Source organism: Sinocyclocheilus rhinocerous, unplaced genomic scaffold, assembly GCF_001515625.1.
Source record: "Sinocyclocheilus rhinocerous isolate Xijiao unplaced genomic scaffold, SAMN03320098_v1.1 scaffold2754, whole genome shotgun sequence".
Taxonomy (NCBI): Eukaryota; Metazoa; Chordata; class Actinopteri; order Cypriniformes; family Cyprinidae; genus Sinocyclocheilus; species Sinocyclocheilus rhinocerous.
In genome coordinates this window covers 482,819-500,730 of record NW_015634251.1, presented here as the reverse complement: position 1 = coordinate 500,730, position 17,912 = coordinate 482,819, and the positions used below count along the sequence as shown (strand labels likewise).

Below are 17,912 nucleotides of genomic sequence, written 5' to 3'. Positions count from 1 at the left end.
GGTTCTGCACGATCCTCTTCAATAATATCCTCTGCGTCTCAATCGGGCTCAAACTGGGGCCCGTTCTTCGTACGTCGCTAACTCAGTTAGATGGATTTGATTGTTGAGGCATGATCTTGGATTGTTTGGTTCTTCGAAGCTCATCCTGGAGTTGCTGTCATAGCAACAGGTCCATAAACTTAAACCTGCTCGGGAGCAGGTTTATTTCATGTAAACAGGATTAGATGCAACTTTGTAAGCAGAACTGATACTTAAAATCTGTCCCAGCCACTGCTACTTTATTAGAAGAGTACCTTGATCCAGGGACAGTAATTTACAATAATAATAATTAAAAAATTAATACAAAAAATATTATAATGTTGTGTCATCATCTATAACACTACAGACACATCCAGGTTTACTCGTTGAAAATGTATTCGTTATGAAATAATTACTTTATAATTGTATTGGAGTCTTACACACATACTATACAGTTAATCTGAGTCATGCATTAATTTGAGTGGTGACAGCTTTTATGGGAGTGGCTTGATGGAGCGCAGGAGATGCAGATAACATGATCTTGACCCCTAAGAAACTTTAATTAACGCTGTCACGTAACAAATCTGCTTAAAAGATCAAATTAAATGAATTGCTAATTACAACACTGAAATAAAAATGTAAAGCAAATACTAGAAATCATTAATATAAATAATAGGGAATCATGTAAAAAAAAAAAAAAAGTAAAAACAGTGCACATTTCATTTATCTATTATTATTACATTTATGTAGTTTTGTTCGCTTTGTTGTTTCCAGAAATTTGTCAATTTTTTTCGTCAGGTGTCTTTTTTATTTATATGATGTAATTTCGTTGCTGTCTTGCCACCAGCCAATCGCTGCGTTGCTGATCGTGGTCTCGAGTATCGATACATCTGCCCTTTTTGGGGAACACGACGAGAACGCGCACTAATCGACAATTTAATTTTAATAAAATCCGCAAAATCGTTTGAAGAACCAAATTAGCCAGAGATTAGTTATCACGATTACTAGATCTGGAATCTTTCAAATCAACTCAGATGCAGTGTTGCCAATTTAGCTACTTTGTAGCTAGATTTAGCGACTTCCCCGCCCCTTTTGAGACTTTTTTTCAAAAGTTTAGGGACAAATATAGCAACTTCTTGGACAAACCTTATCTAAGTTCTCATCTTGCCCACTGATCTACGTTCATCTTTATATATAGATTTTAGTGAATTTGCCATTGTGATGTCATCTAGTGACATTTAGCTACCGCCTATAGCACGCGAGAACTCTGCAGGTGGCGGAACACTGCGAGTTGCATTTCACAGCAGCTGGAATAATTAAATTATTTTGATGGCGGATTGTAATCCAGAAAGGTCCATACAACAATAATCAGTGACAAATGGAGATTCACCCGTAGTCACCAGCAGTCTACAGGTAATACACACCCCAGCTAACACTAGCTACTTTCAACTGAAAGCAGTTGGCAACACTGCGAGTTGCATTAAGCGAGGTACGAAGAACGGACCCCCGGTTAGTAGTAGGCTGTAGGCCTATAGCACGCGAGGATGCTGCAGGTGGCGGATTATTTATGGCCTTTTCTCACAGCAGCTGGAATAATTAAATTATTTTGATGGCGGATTGTAATCCAGAAAGGTCCATACAACAATAATCAGTGACAAATGGAGATTCACCCGTAGTCACCAGCAGTCTACAGGTAATACACACCCCAGCTAACACACATGTAGTCACGCAATGCTGATGTTGTTAACATTAACAATTTGAGAACAAAGTATATATATAATTTGCACGGTTTGATGTGATATGAGCTAAGCGATTGTTAGATTTAATCACAATTGGTAGCGCAATGTATTGTAATGCTTTTTTTTCTCAGTTGGTCAGAACAAAAGTGGCAGACATGTTACTTACTTGTTCAGATGACATTTTCCAGTAAAATTTTTTATTTGGGTCATACTTCCAAGACGTTGAATCTGTGATTCCGAAGTACAGTGAATATCCAGACAGGTGCGGTGACTGATAGCAAATAGTCTTTGATGACAGCCACACATACTCCTCAAAACATTAGCCCACGTAAAGATGATAATTTCGCAAATAACTGCAAAACTTATGGACTGCAGCTTTATCTTCGGTTAACCAAAGGGACCCCATTAACGGTTTCAAGATAGTAAAATACTAACTTAAAAGTACTATTGTTTGTATGTACTATATGTCTGAACAGCATGCGTAGCATTCTCTAAAGTTACGCCATCGCAACGCAGTAATTTCCACAAATTTGTCTTATAGCACGTGAGTATAGTGACCGAGAGAGCTCAACGCACTGCAACTTCAGAAAACACATGCAAATAGAAAAAGCACCAGCAAATTAAGAAAACATCTTCATCAGTTTGACAGCACATGTGCTGCAAATACTAGCATCAAAACCAAATACAAAACATGCTGCAAATCCTCACAACACAAACAAATAAAGAAAGGCGCTGCAAATACTCACAACCCAACCAAATGCAGCCATATTAATTTGAACAATTATTATCAAACAATTATTTAAACCTCGTGTATATCAAACTGCGTGTTTTCTGCGTAAAATTAGGGGTCGTTTTTGGCTTTGGACTAAAACAAAAAGCAGAAGGACTTATTGAAAAATGCAAATTTTTCTCTCTTCATTCTATCGCTTTTCACCAGGAATATAGCCATTTCCCCGGTAACCGCAGTAAACAAAGCAGCGCAGCACCTGATGATGAATATGAGCAGCGCTCATATTTAACCAATTAAACATAGCCTTTTGAAGTGTAAGCTATATCTCAATTTGCATGTATATTTGTTTTTTTCACTGGAGCACCACCTGAGTCTTTCTCCTCCCGTCCCATTTCTACCAGTGATCCTTTCACTCTTTTCCCCAGTCTTCCTTCCCATGGTACTCATCACAAATGGGTTGAAATTTGTATGTGTCGATTGTGTGAGAAAAAGAGGAGCATAGAAACATATTACAAATAACAAACAAAGAGTGCTTTCAGTATTTAAGATTATCTGAACGATTTCCATTCAAGAACTGTGAGTATTTTTCTACATCTTTACTGTTGTTTTTTACTATGACATTTTAAACAGCGGGAGATCTATTAAGCTGCATTCACGCACGGATCTCTTTTGAAATATAAGAAGTAATGTGGTTTGTCCTGTCCGTTTAATCCATTAAGACATAACTGGCTGTGTTTACATTAATTTTGCGTCATAAAACCATTTTGAGACGCAAGTACATTAAACCACTTACACGGAGTTGCGCACAGCCGCATGCGCGAGCAGTCTTCACAAACAAAGCTCGCGTCAGCATTTGAAATTGAAAGCAGCCTTCTGTTAGTGAGGTTCATATTTTAAATATATAAGTCCACTGCATTCCAAACCACATAAATGATGACTTCGTAGAGCATTTGTAAGGAAAATACCGACGAGTGTCTTTCACAGCGCATTCTGTGCAATGAAGCCCGCGAATGTCCTTGTAATTCACTTCAACCTTTCCGAATTTTATGAAAGATTATTTTACGGAAGGTTCGAGTGGTGTATGTGTGTGAGGAACTGGAAGCAAGCAGAATACGGGTGTTTCTAAAGCAAACTCAGCGTCATCGCGCATCTGGTTAAAAACTAAGCTCAGAATCGATTCTGAAATTCTCAGAATCGATCCAGAATCGTTGGAGAAAGAATCGCGATGGATCGATTTTTTTCTCCCATGCCTAGAGGCGAATGTAGCAAACATAAAATACGCCCAGTGGGATTTTTTTTTATAGAAAGATCAGAAATACGGGAGAAATACGGGAAAATATTTAAACAGGATTATAGAGGGATAGAACGGTAAAATACGAAAGAATCCCAGGAAAAACGGGAGGTTTGATAGGTATGAATACAGCACAAACCGCAAACAATTTAATTTGACATACACCTTCCAGGTGCCCCCTAGACACATCATCGGTGATGTTACCTGGGGTCATCGGGTGTTTTGGGTCTTTCAACATCATACACCCTCGCCCAGGCGACCCAGCCAAGGGTGGTCAGTCCCCGACTTGTGTCTAGGTATCTTGTGTAGTCCACAGATCGCCCCTTTTGATCCACAGCCATCTTGATGCCTTCTCCGCGGCATCCATGATGTTCCTGATGGCTTTATTCTTGTGCAGTCCCCTGATTCCCAAGAGCTTGAGGGCCCTGCACAATGACCTTGATGATTCCGAAAATAGGACCATGTCAGGCCTAAGTGTGGTCGTGACGATGGTTTCTGGAAATCTGAGCTGCCTTCCCAGGTCAACCTTTAGCTGCCAGTCTCGAGCTGTTGCTAGAAGTCCCCCCCGCTGAGTTCCTGCTCCCTTGTGGCTTCTCTCCCGCCTTAACAAATGTGATTGCGTGCTGAACTGGCTGCTGGTGCTTGCTGAGAGAGATTCCGGTGCTGATGGTTCCAGCAATTACCCTTAGCACCTGGTCGTGGCGTCCCTCTCCCAGCGCCTTAGGGCAGCAGCTTAACCAAAAATGAAAATTAGGCTGCGTTTTACTCACCCCCGAGGTATCCTAGGTGTACATGACTTTCTTCTTTCAGACGAATCCAGTCGGAGTTATATTAAAAATTGTCTTTGATCTTTCAAGCTCTATCATTGCAGTCAGTGTGTGTTGCATTGCTTCAGTCCAAAAGAAGTTAAATAAAAACTGTGGAGGACATCGTAGACTGATTGGATAAGGAACTGGATCCGGTATGGCTCCGCTTTCCACAGCTCAGTCCACGAGATCTTTCGGTCCATTGCTTGTTCCCATCGAGACCACGCCCCTTGTTGTCACATCCCCACCATCCTACTGATGCGCCTTTCCTCCACCCCTGCTCGGATTTCTTCTTGGACCAGTTGACGCCTGTCCTTTCCCCGGGCCTTATCATACCGAGGTTTCTGGTAACAGCCAAGCCCTGCGCATCCTGAAGCCACTGTCCCCACCAGCACACTGTGCTGCAGCCGTGCTTCAGCCTGGTCGTCTGCCTCCTGGGCCCTCCACTTCCTACCAGTCCTCACCTTGATGCCAGCTGAGGACACTTTGGTGTCATTTGATTCTCTGTATAGCAGTACCTCTCTTGCTCGGGAAACCATAAACTCCTCCGACAGGCCACTGAAGGGGAGTTGTAGCTTGTTCTTCCTTCCGTATAGGGCTATGCTGGTGATACTACGCGGGAGACCCAACCACCTACGTAAAGAGTGGCTGATCTTCCTCTCGAAGCCCTCGACAGTGGTTAGGGGGCTCTCATAGACCAGCAGTGGCCAGAGGAATCGCGGCAGAATGCCATGCTGGTAAATCCAGGCTTTGAACTTTCCTGGCAGGGAGACCCAACCACCTACGTAAAGAGTGGCTGATCTTCCTCTCGAAGCCCTCGACAGTGGTTAGGGGGATGTCATAGACCAGCAGTGGCCAGAGGAGTCGCGGCAGAATGCCATGCTGGTAAATCCAGGCTTTGAACTTTCCTGGCAGCCCTGACTTGTCCACTGCAGCAATCCAGGTGTGCAACTCCTTCCCAGTTTCATGGAGTGTGGCTGTGTCCCTAAGTGTGCTGTTGAAGACTTTTCCCTGACTTAACTAGCATATTCATAGCTAAAGTGAACAAGATCACTGAGATAGTACACCCTGTGATTATTTCTTTCTCCAGCCTATGAAATGCTGATGTTATTGTTCCAGAGGTGACTCTCAAACTAAAGCAGCTGTAATAGTTCAAAATGAAGTCCCTGATTCTATCTGGAACATGATGTCGGATCAGTGAGGTTTCCACCAGCTTGTGCGGGATTGACCCATAAGCGTTGGCAAGGTCAAGCCACAGCACTGCCAGGTCCCCGTCACCTTCTCGAGCCTCCCGGATTAGCTGGGTGATAACTCCTGTGTGCTCCATATAGCCTGGCACTTTTGGGATCCCACCTTTCTGAACAGCGGTGTCAATGTATTCATTCTGCAGGAGAAACTCTGTCATATGTCGGGCAACGATACTGAAAAATATCTTCCCCTCCACGCTGAGGAGTGAGATGACCCTGAACTGCTCGATGTTACTTGAGTTCTCCTCCTTCGGAATCCAGACACCCTCTGCATGTCTCCACTGCTGCGCCACTTTTCCCCTCCTCCAGATGACTTTGATGATTTTCCATAGGCGCTGAAGGAGTTTGGGACACCTCTTGTAGACCGCGTAGGGCACTCCACTTGGACCTGGTGCTGAGTTCGTCCTAGCTGCTTTCACAACCTCCTGAACCTCTCTCAAGGTTGGGTCCTTGAGGTTAAAATCCACACTGCGTTCCGGTGGGGTTATCAACGTGCTACACGGTCCAAGTTCCTGATCTCTTGTTCTATCGCTGTAATTGGTGCTAAGGTACTTGTCAACCTCGTCTTGAGTGCAGGTGAGTCGACCGCTACGCTTCTGCCCGAGGAGTCTCCTGGTGAATCCGAAGGGATTTGCGACAAACTCTGCCCGTCTGCGAGCCCTCTCCTTGTCCCTCGTTCTGTGCCACTCAGCTCGACGGGTGGTAGTGAGCTTACTCCTTACGATGTTCCGGAGCTCAGCCAGGGCAGCTTTATCCTCCTCATTTGCCTGCTTAAACTGCCTTCTAAGCACACTGAGCTCCTGCCGCAACTGTCGGATCTTCTCCTGCTGACGATTTGGTCCCGCAGTACCACTAGATGGGCGCTGCTTCTTCAGGCCAAATCTCACAGCTATGTTGATTGTTATTGAGCACATTGTTTGCCACCTCCGGTCAGCATCCCCTCTGACTGTTACTTGAAGAATCTTGTCCACATCCTCATCAAACTGGTGACACTCATTTTCCTTATTAGTGGCGGGCCACTTAACCTGACGATGTTCGAAAGCCTTGCTTGGAAACGATCTAGTGGTGCGTGGAGGGTCTGGGCATTGTGGGGTGACTCCGGGCCAGGCTCCTCCTGCGTCTCAACAGGTACTTGACCTGTGCGTTGCATCACTTGTGTACCAGACAAGCACTTCATTCTGGCCTGGTGGATCTTAAGGCCATGCAGGTTTTTGCAGACTTTACCGCATTTGCAAACTGCACTCGTAGTCTTATGTCCATGAGCTTGGGTCAGTAACTGTGCATCCGTCCTGTTGAGGTGCTCATTCCCCCCCCCCTCTCGGGCACCTCTGGGGGTATAGTCCCTTAGGGTTTTCCGTAGCTTATTAATGGGTGCCCCCTCACGAGTGCTGCAGCTTGAGAAGCTAACCCTCCCTGCCCCGGTTGCTGTCTCTCCAGCTGTCACCACCCTCTTTGTGGTAGTCATCTGGTCTGTTCCCAGAAGTCACTGGTTGCTGCCAGACTAACCTAATTTGACATACACCTTCCAGGTGCCCCCTAGACACATCATCAGTGATGTTACCTGGGATCATCGGGTGTTTTGGGTCTTTCAACATCATACACCCTCGCCCAGGCGACCCAGCCAGGGGTGATCAGTCCCCGACTTGTGTCTAGGTAGCTTGTGTAGTCCACGGATCGCCCCTTTTTTGTCCACAGCCATTTTGATGCCTTCTCCGCGGCATCCATGATGTTCCTGATGGCTTTATTCTTGTGCAGTCCCCTGATTCCCAAGAGCTTGAGGGCCCTGCACAATGACTGGCCGTCAAACACTCGGCAGCCAACCTCAATGGGGAGGCAGTGGGTCTTCCATCCCCTGTTACGGCATTCACCTGCCAACTCCTCGTACTTTGCCCTCTTCCGTTCAAATGCCTCTTCCATCCGGTCTTCCCAGGGCACAGTCAATTCCAGTAGAACCACCTGCCTTGATGATTCCGAAAATAAGACCATGTCAGGCCTAAGTGTGGTTGTGGCGAAGGAGGTCAACCTTTAGCTGCCAGTCTCGAGCTGTTGCTAGAAGTCCCCCCGCTGAGTTCCTGCTCCCTTGTTGTTTCTCTCCCGCCTTAACAAATGTGATTGCCTGCTGTACTGGCTGCTGGTGCTTGCTGAGAGAGATTCAGGTGCTGATGGTTCCAGCAATTACCCTTAGCAAATTACCTCGACAAAATTAAAATTAACCATGTTTTTTTTTTTTTGGCGTATTTATTAACATTTGTATAAAAACAAATGTACAAATACCATGGTTAAACTATGATTAGCGTTGTAAATCCATGGTTAATTTGTGCATGCTTACCATGATTTACCTATTGTAACCATTTTTTATTTTTATTTATTTTTATATAGCCTAATAAATGTGTTTATTAATTAATTGTTTTTAATACCATAGGCTATGGTTAATTTTGGTAAGGTAAATTGTAAAAGTAAGTTAACCAGCTTACATAACCTTTCACAGTTACAGTAATTGTGTATTTCATCAGATTATTTATGCTAATATATATATATATATTTTATTTTATTTATTTTTTTTATTTATAAAGGCTAAGGAATCGTATGATCAGGATGTTAAAATAAACAAAAATCTCACCTTTCTGTGCAAACATTAATAAAAATGTATCAGCTATTTTCGTCACTTTGCTGTTTAAACATTTCCGATGTGGTCTGTGCCTATTTGCTGTGCGTTTCTGTTTGTGTTGTATTTGCAGCGCGTTTCTGTTCTTGCATCGCGTTTCTTTATTTGGATGTGTTGTGAGTATTTGCAGCGCATTTATTTATTTGGTTGTGTTGTGAGCATTTGCAGCGTGTGTGTTGTCAAATTGATGAAGATGTTTTCTTAATTTGCAGGTGTTTTTTTTCTATTTGCATGTGTTTTTCATTTGCAGCGCAGTGAGCTCTCTCAGCCACCGTAAGTGAGTGAAAGTACAAAAATAACCAATTAAACATATTTTCAGTTATTACATTTGCAAACTGCAATTTGTGCTCAAAATGAACCTAAATTTCAAAATAATAAGTTGAATTAGGGATAGTAAAGTTCTATTTCCAAAAGCACAAGCATAAAATTTTACAAAATGTGATCATTTTATATTCAGTTTGTGAAAATGAGAATATCAAATACAATTAGCAAAAATGTTAAATACAGTACATTTTATTGTTACACTTTATTACACTTTATTGTAATGACAGTGCACATAGTCCAGAGAGCTGTTCTGATCTCTGATGGGGGATGGCTCACATTAGCAGGCCCAAGCAGGCAGAGAAAAACAGGGCTGAGATTAATTTAAAAACTGGCAGATCTGTGACTGAGGCAGCAGATACAGATCTTGCTTGAGCTTCTCTCAGCCAGACGGTGTACCGGCTAGCACGAGTATATATGCCAGGTTTCTTTGGCAATGCACAATCCTCTCCATGACTTGTCACACCATAAAGGTAAAATCTCTCCATGTCTTTGCTGTAACACTGTAGAGGGCCTCCGCTGTCACCCTTGATTGAAAAGTATTCCAACAGATATTGTTAATCACTGTCTTTCACTGACCAGTTACTCTGAAATAATGAGACAACATTACCTGACACGTGTCGACTCCCCCTTTGTCAAATCCTGCACAGATCATGTTGTCATTAACATGGCCATCATACCAGCTACTTTGGTTGCAGATCCCAGTATCAATGAGATCAACTTCAGCTTCCTGAAGAGTGCTAAATAACATTCCTAAAAAAAAAGTAAAATGTTTCAGATTTAAAAAAAATTCTATATATGTATTATATGTAATATAACAAAAAGTATAGTGTTTTAAAAATGATAAAATATGTTTAAATAAAAAATTCTATTTTTTTTCTTTAAATACTCTCTTTGAATATGATCATAAGAAATGATATTAAATCATCCATAAATGTTAAAAATTCAAATTTTGTTAAAGGAAAAATATTGTTGTCATATAAAATGTAAGTGTTCATGGTTTGCTTCTCAAAGAGGAAGGAGAGAACTTATTATATAAACCCACATACTTTTAACAGTTTAACTGCCAGAAAGATGTAAAAAAAAAAATTTGAACTCCTCTCTGATATATGAACCCTTTTCACAGACTGTGATGACGCATTTCCACAGTTTTTAACATTGAAAATTTCGCAGATTTTTTTTTTTCATTTAAAAAAAATTATTGTATAATTTATAACACTATATTTTGTGTTATTACCTTACTATATTACAGAAAACTAATTAAAGCTGATGCATGAGTGTTTCTAATACAATGACTGAGAGAGTGACACCAATTTGACATTTCTATCTTCTGACCAACATAATCAATCTCTCAATGGTTTTTTTTTCCTTTTGCTATTGGAGCAAATGGGAGCACAAAAAAATATATTTGAAGTTTGCCTAACGCAAATTGCGTTCATCATAAAAGTTTATCCAACAATGACGACTTCCACTTCTGCAAACCCCCGAAGGTGCCTATTACATATTCTGCTAAATAATAATCTGTTTATGATGCAGAGATTTTGCATTTTCGACTAGTGTTTTTTGACATTTAAATACTAACCTTCGAACACTGAGCTGCCCCAACCAGTGATGTAACACGAACTGAAGCTTAGTCGTTTCTCATCCATTTCATTTTCCATTATGCACAGAGGCTGCACATGTTTTGTGAAATATAAAGGGTGATGCAGATGCAAAAGTGCCACATCGTTGTCATATTTCGATCGGCTGAAATTCTCATGCAGGATCACTTGCTGGACCGAACGATACTGGACACCCTTTCCATACTTTGATCGAGAATTCACTCCAGCCACTATTCGTAATTTATAGTTGTTACTATAAAAGAAAGATGTAAGGGACAAATTTACATACAAAATGCATGCAAAAGATCTGCAATAAAAACTATTATTTTCGAAAGCCTAAATTGTTTATTGGTGAGTAAAAAGGTTTGATGTAGTAAGTAGTCTATATCCAATGCTAATCTAAAAAGAAATAAGGATATAATTAACTGAACTACTACTGCAAGTAAGTATATAATTTTAGTTCAACTACCAGCCCTTGTTTATTTAACTAAATGTGCATCTGTGAATGGTTCTTGGGCTCAGATGAAATATATCACCTATTTGCTTTAACACGCAACATTTAACATTGCTTAAAGTTATAATAGTAAGATGTGTATCTGCGCACAAATGCTGCATGGTATGAGGGAGGAGAAGCATTAAAGTGTCTCACCTATTTCTGAAGCAGTGGGATGCGGTGACTACCCACCGATGGCTGAAGACGGACCCACCGCAGATATGCCTTGACATCTGCTGTATGCTCACCTGCCAAGGCCATGCACCCTCCAATGCAGAAAGGCCTCCTGAAATACGAAGGTGCTTTGGAGGATCCAGCAAAGGTCGCTTTCCACAACCTTAAAAGTGCATTTAGTCAGTCGCACTGAACACTTTTCATTACTTTTTATATGACAGCCACTGATGATTAGATTGTCTGTAAATAATGTTAACCCTTTTAAAACGGCAGTAACATTTATTACTAAAATAAACCGTTTATATGCATTTTTGATATGCGATATTTAAAAGGTCTAATGATGTATTAAGATGGTCCTCTCACAATGCATGTAAATGTTAGTGGGAAGACACAGATCCCTATTTTGAATAAGTAATGATTATAAGTAAAATGATCAAAGTAGAGTAAAAATTCAATTTATTGTTACATTAAATAAAACATTTAAAGGGATAGTTCACCCAAAAATGAAAATGCTGTCATCATTTACTCACCCTCATGTCGTTCCAAACCTGTATGAGTTGCTTTCTTATGTTGAACACAAAAAAAAGATATTTTGAAGATTGCTGGTAATCAAACAGTTGGTGGTTGCCATTGACTTCCATAGTATTTTTTTTTCCTACTATGGAAGTCAATGGCAACCACGAACTGTTTGATTACCAGTAATCTTCAAAATATCTTCTTTTATGTTCAACATAAGAAAGCAACTCATACAGGTTTGGAACTACATGAGGGTGAGTAAATGACAGAATTTTCATTTTTGGGTGAACTATCCCTTTAAGAAATATTTTAATAAATAAACATTTAAGAAAATATTTTCTTGCATATGATTTTTGTTTTCCCACAACTGCCTGATGGTAAATACATATTACATTATGATACTTTATTAATTGCTGGATTTTTTTTCTTTTAGTTTACCACTGATAATAGTTGTCTAAAGGAATAAAATATTTTTTACTAGAATTGTCTGAAACCTCACAAAAGGCATGTAATTTGTTTTATTGGGATTATTAATAATAAAAATAATAATATTGTTAAAATAAAACTACCTGTAATCCCAGATGATAACGAGCTAATGAAGACTAATTGTAGGGCTGTTATAAACATTTTAAATGTGAAAGCAATAAGAGGGAGATACAAAGCAGATAGAAACAATCGAATCTCCTTGGAACTGATTATTAGGTAATCTGAAAAGATTCTGAAAGTGACGTAAAATCGTTCTGTAATGTTTTAAAAGACCCGGACAAGAAAGAACGTGCAAATCAACATTTCAAATCTTTAGTTTATGCAGACAACAGCGTATTGTACAATACATATTCACAATTTCTATGACAAAGTTATGTAAAGGACACTAGAAAGGAAGGTCATCCTTTAGAAACACCATTAAACAAATACACTGAGATGAATTTCATGCGAGTTTGTCCCTCATGACACCAAGCCAACAACCTGTTTGTTATTTTTATAGCGTTTTAAAGATATTTTCAAACTCTTAGTCAAACACAATGAAGGCTGTGTGATTGTTGCTTCAGACATTTTAGGCAACATAACATCAAAATTGTCATTCCCGAACATTCCCGAAACACCTCATTCTCGAAGAAGGCTCTTTGAGTGAAATTCCAATAAACGAAAACTAAAATGAACTCTCTTATTGTGGAACTGGTGCTACCTATTGGCCGACAGTCCCTTACATTTTGCTGGGAGTCATCAATTATGCAGGGTAACGGTGCACACTGAAGGAAGGTAGCAGCAACAATATGGCGACATCCGCAATTTCTAACGAATTTATTCGACATCTGCTGTCCAGTGAGGATTTTTTGGATACCCGCTAACGTAATCATAGTAAGTATTGTGTTTATATATCGCACTCGCGATGTTTTTATTCCCAGCAATGGAAGCCGTTGCACTGTCAATGAATGTCGCAGAGACGCCGCACGCTGAGGGGAGTTTTACTGCTAGACCCTTCTCGCCAAATGCACATTCGCTTTTATATTCCGTAATGACTGTAATGTAGTTCACTTTTTTGTTCAAATGAACCTATTGTGATTAGGCCCTTTCATTTCACCCTCTCAAATGACACTATTAAGCGGTCATAATATGAGTTAAACACATTCTTGCAAGGCATTATGTGGTGGGTTATTTGTATTTGCATGATCAATGACGTGATCCGTAGCCTGTAGCTTTGCACCCTCATTTGAATAAAGGTCTTGTCAGCATTTATCAAATGTCAAGCTGAGCAAATGAGCAAAAATGCGCATGTGGACAGGTTTGAAGTGATCCGTTGTAATTAAGACGTTCAAAAGGCAATACATGCTTGGCTGCTTATTGATTGTAGGGTGGACGCAGGTTGCACGGGTGTGGTATGCTACATTTTCTTGTTTATATTCCTCGCGAGCAGAAACCTTGCACAACGTCGTTGAGATAACTTGCTGTTCTCTAAAAGCGATAGACGTTTTGCTCAGAAATGCGGTTATATGACTAAAAAGATGTTGGCTGTGTGAGTATAAAAGGGTAAATACGACGAGAGAGCGAAAAAAAACACTGCAGTAGCCTATTTTCCGTTTTTCCACCGCGGCTTCGGACCGCTTTCGTGAAGGCGTCAGGCTGTTTAGAAACGTACGTTTTCGGACAAAATTGTTTTCTGACCCCGAGGAAAATGTGACAACGTTTTGGAAAACGCAAAGATGTTTGGAGAACGCAAAGAACCGTTGTGCTGATAAGGATTTCGTGACCAAACATTGATGAAATCAAGGTAGGACCACTGCGCATCAAGTCAGATAACCATACTTGACGATGTTCTTGAAATAAGGTAGAGGTTTGTTTTAAGGAATTGTAATTTATGTCCGAATATACATCATTTATTGACATGTGTTTTGCATTTGAAGACGTTAGTGTGTCGTTTTGACAGTTCTGTGGCGCAAAGAAGCTCGAAAAGCACATGGATGAAAATGCATTCATAATTGTATTCATAATGCTTCCCAAATTAACCTATGTCCTATCATCTGTAAATAAGCTGGACCACGTAGCCCACCTGACATTTTCTAAAGCCGTGTCCCTGTGCAGCCCAGCATAGTACCTTCAGTTATTTGAGATATTTAGGCCCACCCAACAGAAGCCCACCTCGTTTATTTGATACGAATTCCCTTACAACCTTTTTAATAACCCCCTGAGAAACAATATGCTTCCATATACTTAAGCTTATGGAAGGTGCACTGTAAAAATTTTATTCCTGGCAGCGGTATGCCATGAGATTTCTTAACTGTCTTTAGTAATACTACATACTACTGTTTAACCAATTTGAATGTGATTGTTCACAAAATGCAAAATATTATTACAGCTAATAAAATCTTGTGAGGGCAACTATTTGTGTGTGTGTGTGTGGGTGTGTTTCATAATAGAGAATGTTAATCAATTTTAATTAAATGTATTTAAGTAACAAGATGTGCTTTTTTAAACAAATAACTAACAATTAACATGACAACACAATTAACAGCATATTGCAAAATAATAATCCTTTAACCATAAATGCATAATTTGTTCATATTGCATTGCATGCTGGAAATTCTCGAAACCTTAAATCAGTAGCATTTTCTAGAAAGTAACTCTGTTAGGCTTGGTGGGTCAAAATGTGCAGAAATATTGTTGCTCTTGCATTTATTTATTTATTTTATTTTATTTTTAAATGTAGATTTAAAGTAATTCTAATTTCCTACTGTATATGATTCAAAAAACCCTTATAAGTCCCTTTTTACAGTGTGGTGCTGATTGGACAGCTCCCGTAAGGCAAGATCCTCTTTGCTTGTGTTGTTTTGACCACACAGCTTTACACAGTTTTACTAATAAGACATTGAAAATTTTAGTATGATAATTTCTTTTGTTTACCTGTTTCATTGCTAAGGGAAAAAAATAAACTTAAACCAACCTAAACTGGTTTACAGGTCTTTGCTGGTTTAAGCTGGTCTCCTAGTCTGACCAAGTAAGTGCCCAAAACCCTTTATAGACCTGCCAAGAGACCTGCTAAGACTGACAAACCAGCTAAGGCTGTTTTAAGCTGTTTTTTTCCAACAGGTCTTGAAGTGATATCAGATTCATACCCATGGGACTTCTGCCACCAATGGTGTCTGTTATGTGCCAACGTTTGTCGCATTCCTTGATATTTTGTTCATGTTTCTTAATTGCTTGAAGGTAAATAGGGTATATTTACTTCAAAGGCAAGATGAAAATGCAAATGCCATTTCTGAAACAAAACTGGAATTGGATGGAGAGAAAAGCTAAAAGTCAGCTACAGTAAGTAGCTCTGTAATATCAGGATATGGCTTGGTTAAGTGTCTGGCCCATAAGTGCACACAAGCTTTTAGATGATGTGGTTCACCAGGCCTCCCTTAACCCACCCCATTTCCCATTCTGCAGCCTTAGGGACATAACGCATGTCCCAAATCGGCCTCTTAGTGGAGGTTTTGTTCATGAGGACGATAGGTTCAAATCTGCTTGTGCTATCGTGAGGTAGGCCTATCTTCTAATCCAGTCTACATCCTTTCAGCTCCCAGCACCCTTTCATCTAAAATAGAAACATCCATCATAATGACCCAAAAGAACCATACCATGAGAAGTTACGCAAGCACAAATCAGGAAAAAAAAGTCCAATGAATCACTTATCACAAAGACAATTAATATTATTGCAAGTGTAATCCAAAGACAAACTTTAAGTATCACCTTTATCTGCTCATAATGGAGGGTGCTTTTCATTTTTCATGAAGTGGATGACTCATCCAGGATCTAGTGCCAGTCTCTCTTTAACATGCTCTCAATTTAGCAACTGATTGTTTTGATATGTAAGGTAATATTTTTAGATGCAAGGCTTAGCATTTTACTTTCCTGTGCTTAACATATCAGTTTGTGTGAGCGGATGATGTAACAAGGTAGTATTGTTCAGTAAGACTATCTTTCCACAAGCTAGAATTAAATCTAAATGATTAATTTGATAATTTGCTACGTGTACTACGTTAGGCTAACTGAGACTTGTCATTTGCACTTACATATTGTTGCTCTTTTGTTAGTTTTTGATTGCTTCTATTGTCCTCATTTGTAAGTCGCTTTGGAAAAAAGCATCTGCTAAATGTAAATGTAAATTACATTTTGTTGTTTTGCTTTTTTTAATTGTGACAAGGTTGTGTGGGCTCTCTTGGCTTAGATTTTAAGTATTGATAATGTGATACAAGATAGTAGTAGCTGGTAAAAATAGTAACCTAATTGATGACTAATGATCATATGCATGAATGAATAGTTATTGTAATGTTGTAGATCAGAAAGTCTTGCATTTACAGTTTTTCTATATTAAGCTCATTTATAGATTTTATTCAAAACTTGAAATCACTTGATTTTCTGATGCAAATGACTTCTGTCTGGTGATGTATACTGGATTTTTCCAATCATTTAGTCAGCGTAAATCCTTTTCTTGCAGTCAACTGATCTGTCACTACTTCTATTTCATCTCAACTTTAAGTCCTGAAATTTTAGATTTCTCCATTTGCCAACCTTCATTAAAGATCAGCAAAGTATATACAAATATTGATAATAGTATTAGTAATAAATATTATCACCCCAAATGTTACAGCTTTACATTGAGTTTTGCAGTAATAATAATGTAACAGTAATTCAGGTTGACTTAAGAAGAGGTTGATATCACACATCACAGTTTCCGTGTCCAAGTGCTCTGTTAAATCCCAAAAGCAAACAACAAACAGTGCTAATATACACTCACAGTGTCCTGTCATACTACTACCTAAAAATTATGATCCTAACCTTTATCGCAATACTGAAATTTCAGTTGGCCACAGTGATTCATCTTTAATGAATCATTAAAATATTGGTGTCCGGGACACTGTGAGCACAGAGACTGCAGTCAAAGTCCCTTTCAGGGAAAGTCTGTTCACTCGGCGTCCATATTTACAGAGCATCTGGGAAGCTATTTCAGGCGTCCAAAACCAACTCCTACCTTTTTGAATGGGGAAAGCCTGAAATCTTAAAAACTGCGTGCCACACTTAAATCAGCAATAAAATCTGGACATAAACTGTCTCATATTTGTTGTTTTTTATTCTCAAATAGTGTTAAAAAAGCTTTCAAGCTGAACCTGCCAGTGCAAATATTCAATGACTTTACCAATTGGCTCTTGCATTTAGAAGACTGGGCTTATTCCACCATTGTGCGCTTTGCACTTTCTCCCATTCATAAGCAATGTGAGTGCACTGTCTTTGTATCTAAAGTCTTTGCTTTAGTGTACACTGTGAGTTTTTGTAAGCTTAGGTTAAAGGGATAGTTCTGCCAAAAAAATTTGTATATTTGTCATTTTGTACATTTTTCATGTCAGTCATGGAAGTCAATGGGGGCCAGCAACTATTTGGTTACCCACATTCTTCAAGATAGTGGAGGCTTGGACTAGTGTTAATTTTGTCAGCTATTTTCAGTTTTAGTCTTAGTCCCTTGTTAAATGTCCTTGTTAGTGTCACGGTGTGGTGCGGGAGAGAAGCACGAATATGAAGAAGATAACAATAAACTGTCTTTAATAATCCACATACGGGTAATCCATAGCAGGGAAACAGCATACACACACACACACCAGTGTAATACAGATGTAAGACCGGACGAAGAAACGCTGAACTGAATACAACTTATATAGGGAGAATAATTGACGAGACACACCTGAACATGACACAATCAGACATAGACAGAAACTAGGTCACAGAGCACATGGGGAGTGAAAACACAACAAACAGTCCTGGGGTGACAGTTGCCA

General features: G+C 39.7%; 1 protein-coding gene and 1 long non-coding RNA gene across 2 annotated transcripts in view; one reads left to right on the top strand and one right to left on the bottom strand.

Moving 5' to 3' along the window:
* Positions 1 to 829: 829 nt before the first annotated feature.
* LOC107745460 (uncharacterized) lies at positions 830 to 15,043 on the bottom strand. The gene is made up of 3 exons (XR_001640602.1): positions 15,031 to 15,043; positions 3,470 to 3,477; positions 830 to 908 (listed from the first exon to the last, which is right to left on the bottom strand). It is a non-coding gene; the product is annotated as an uncharacterized LOC107745460 (long non-coding RNA).
* Positions 12,817 to 17,912, top strand: part of LOC107745459 (sodium channel protein type 8 subunit alpha-like) — a 71,455-nt gene continuing 66,359 nt past the window's right edge. The window contains exon 1 of the mRNA XM_016559342.1: positions 12,817 to 12,960. The gene's annotated coding sequence lies outside the window, so the exon portion shown is untranslated. The remainder of the gene's footprint in view (positions 12,961 to 17,912) is intronic.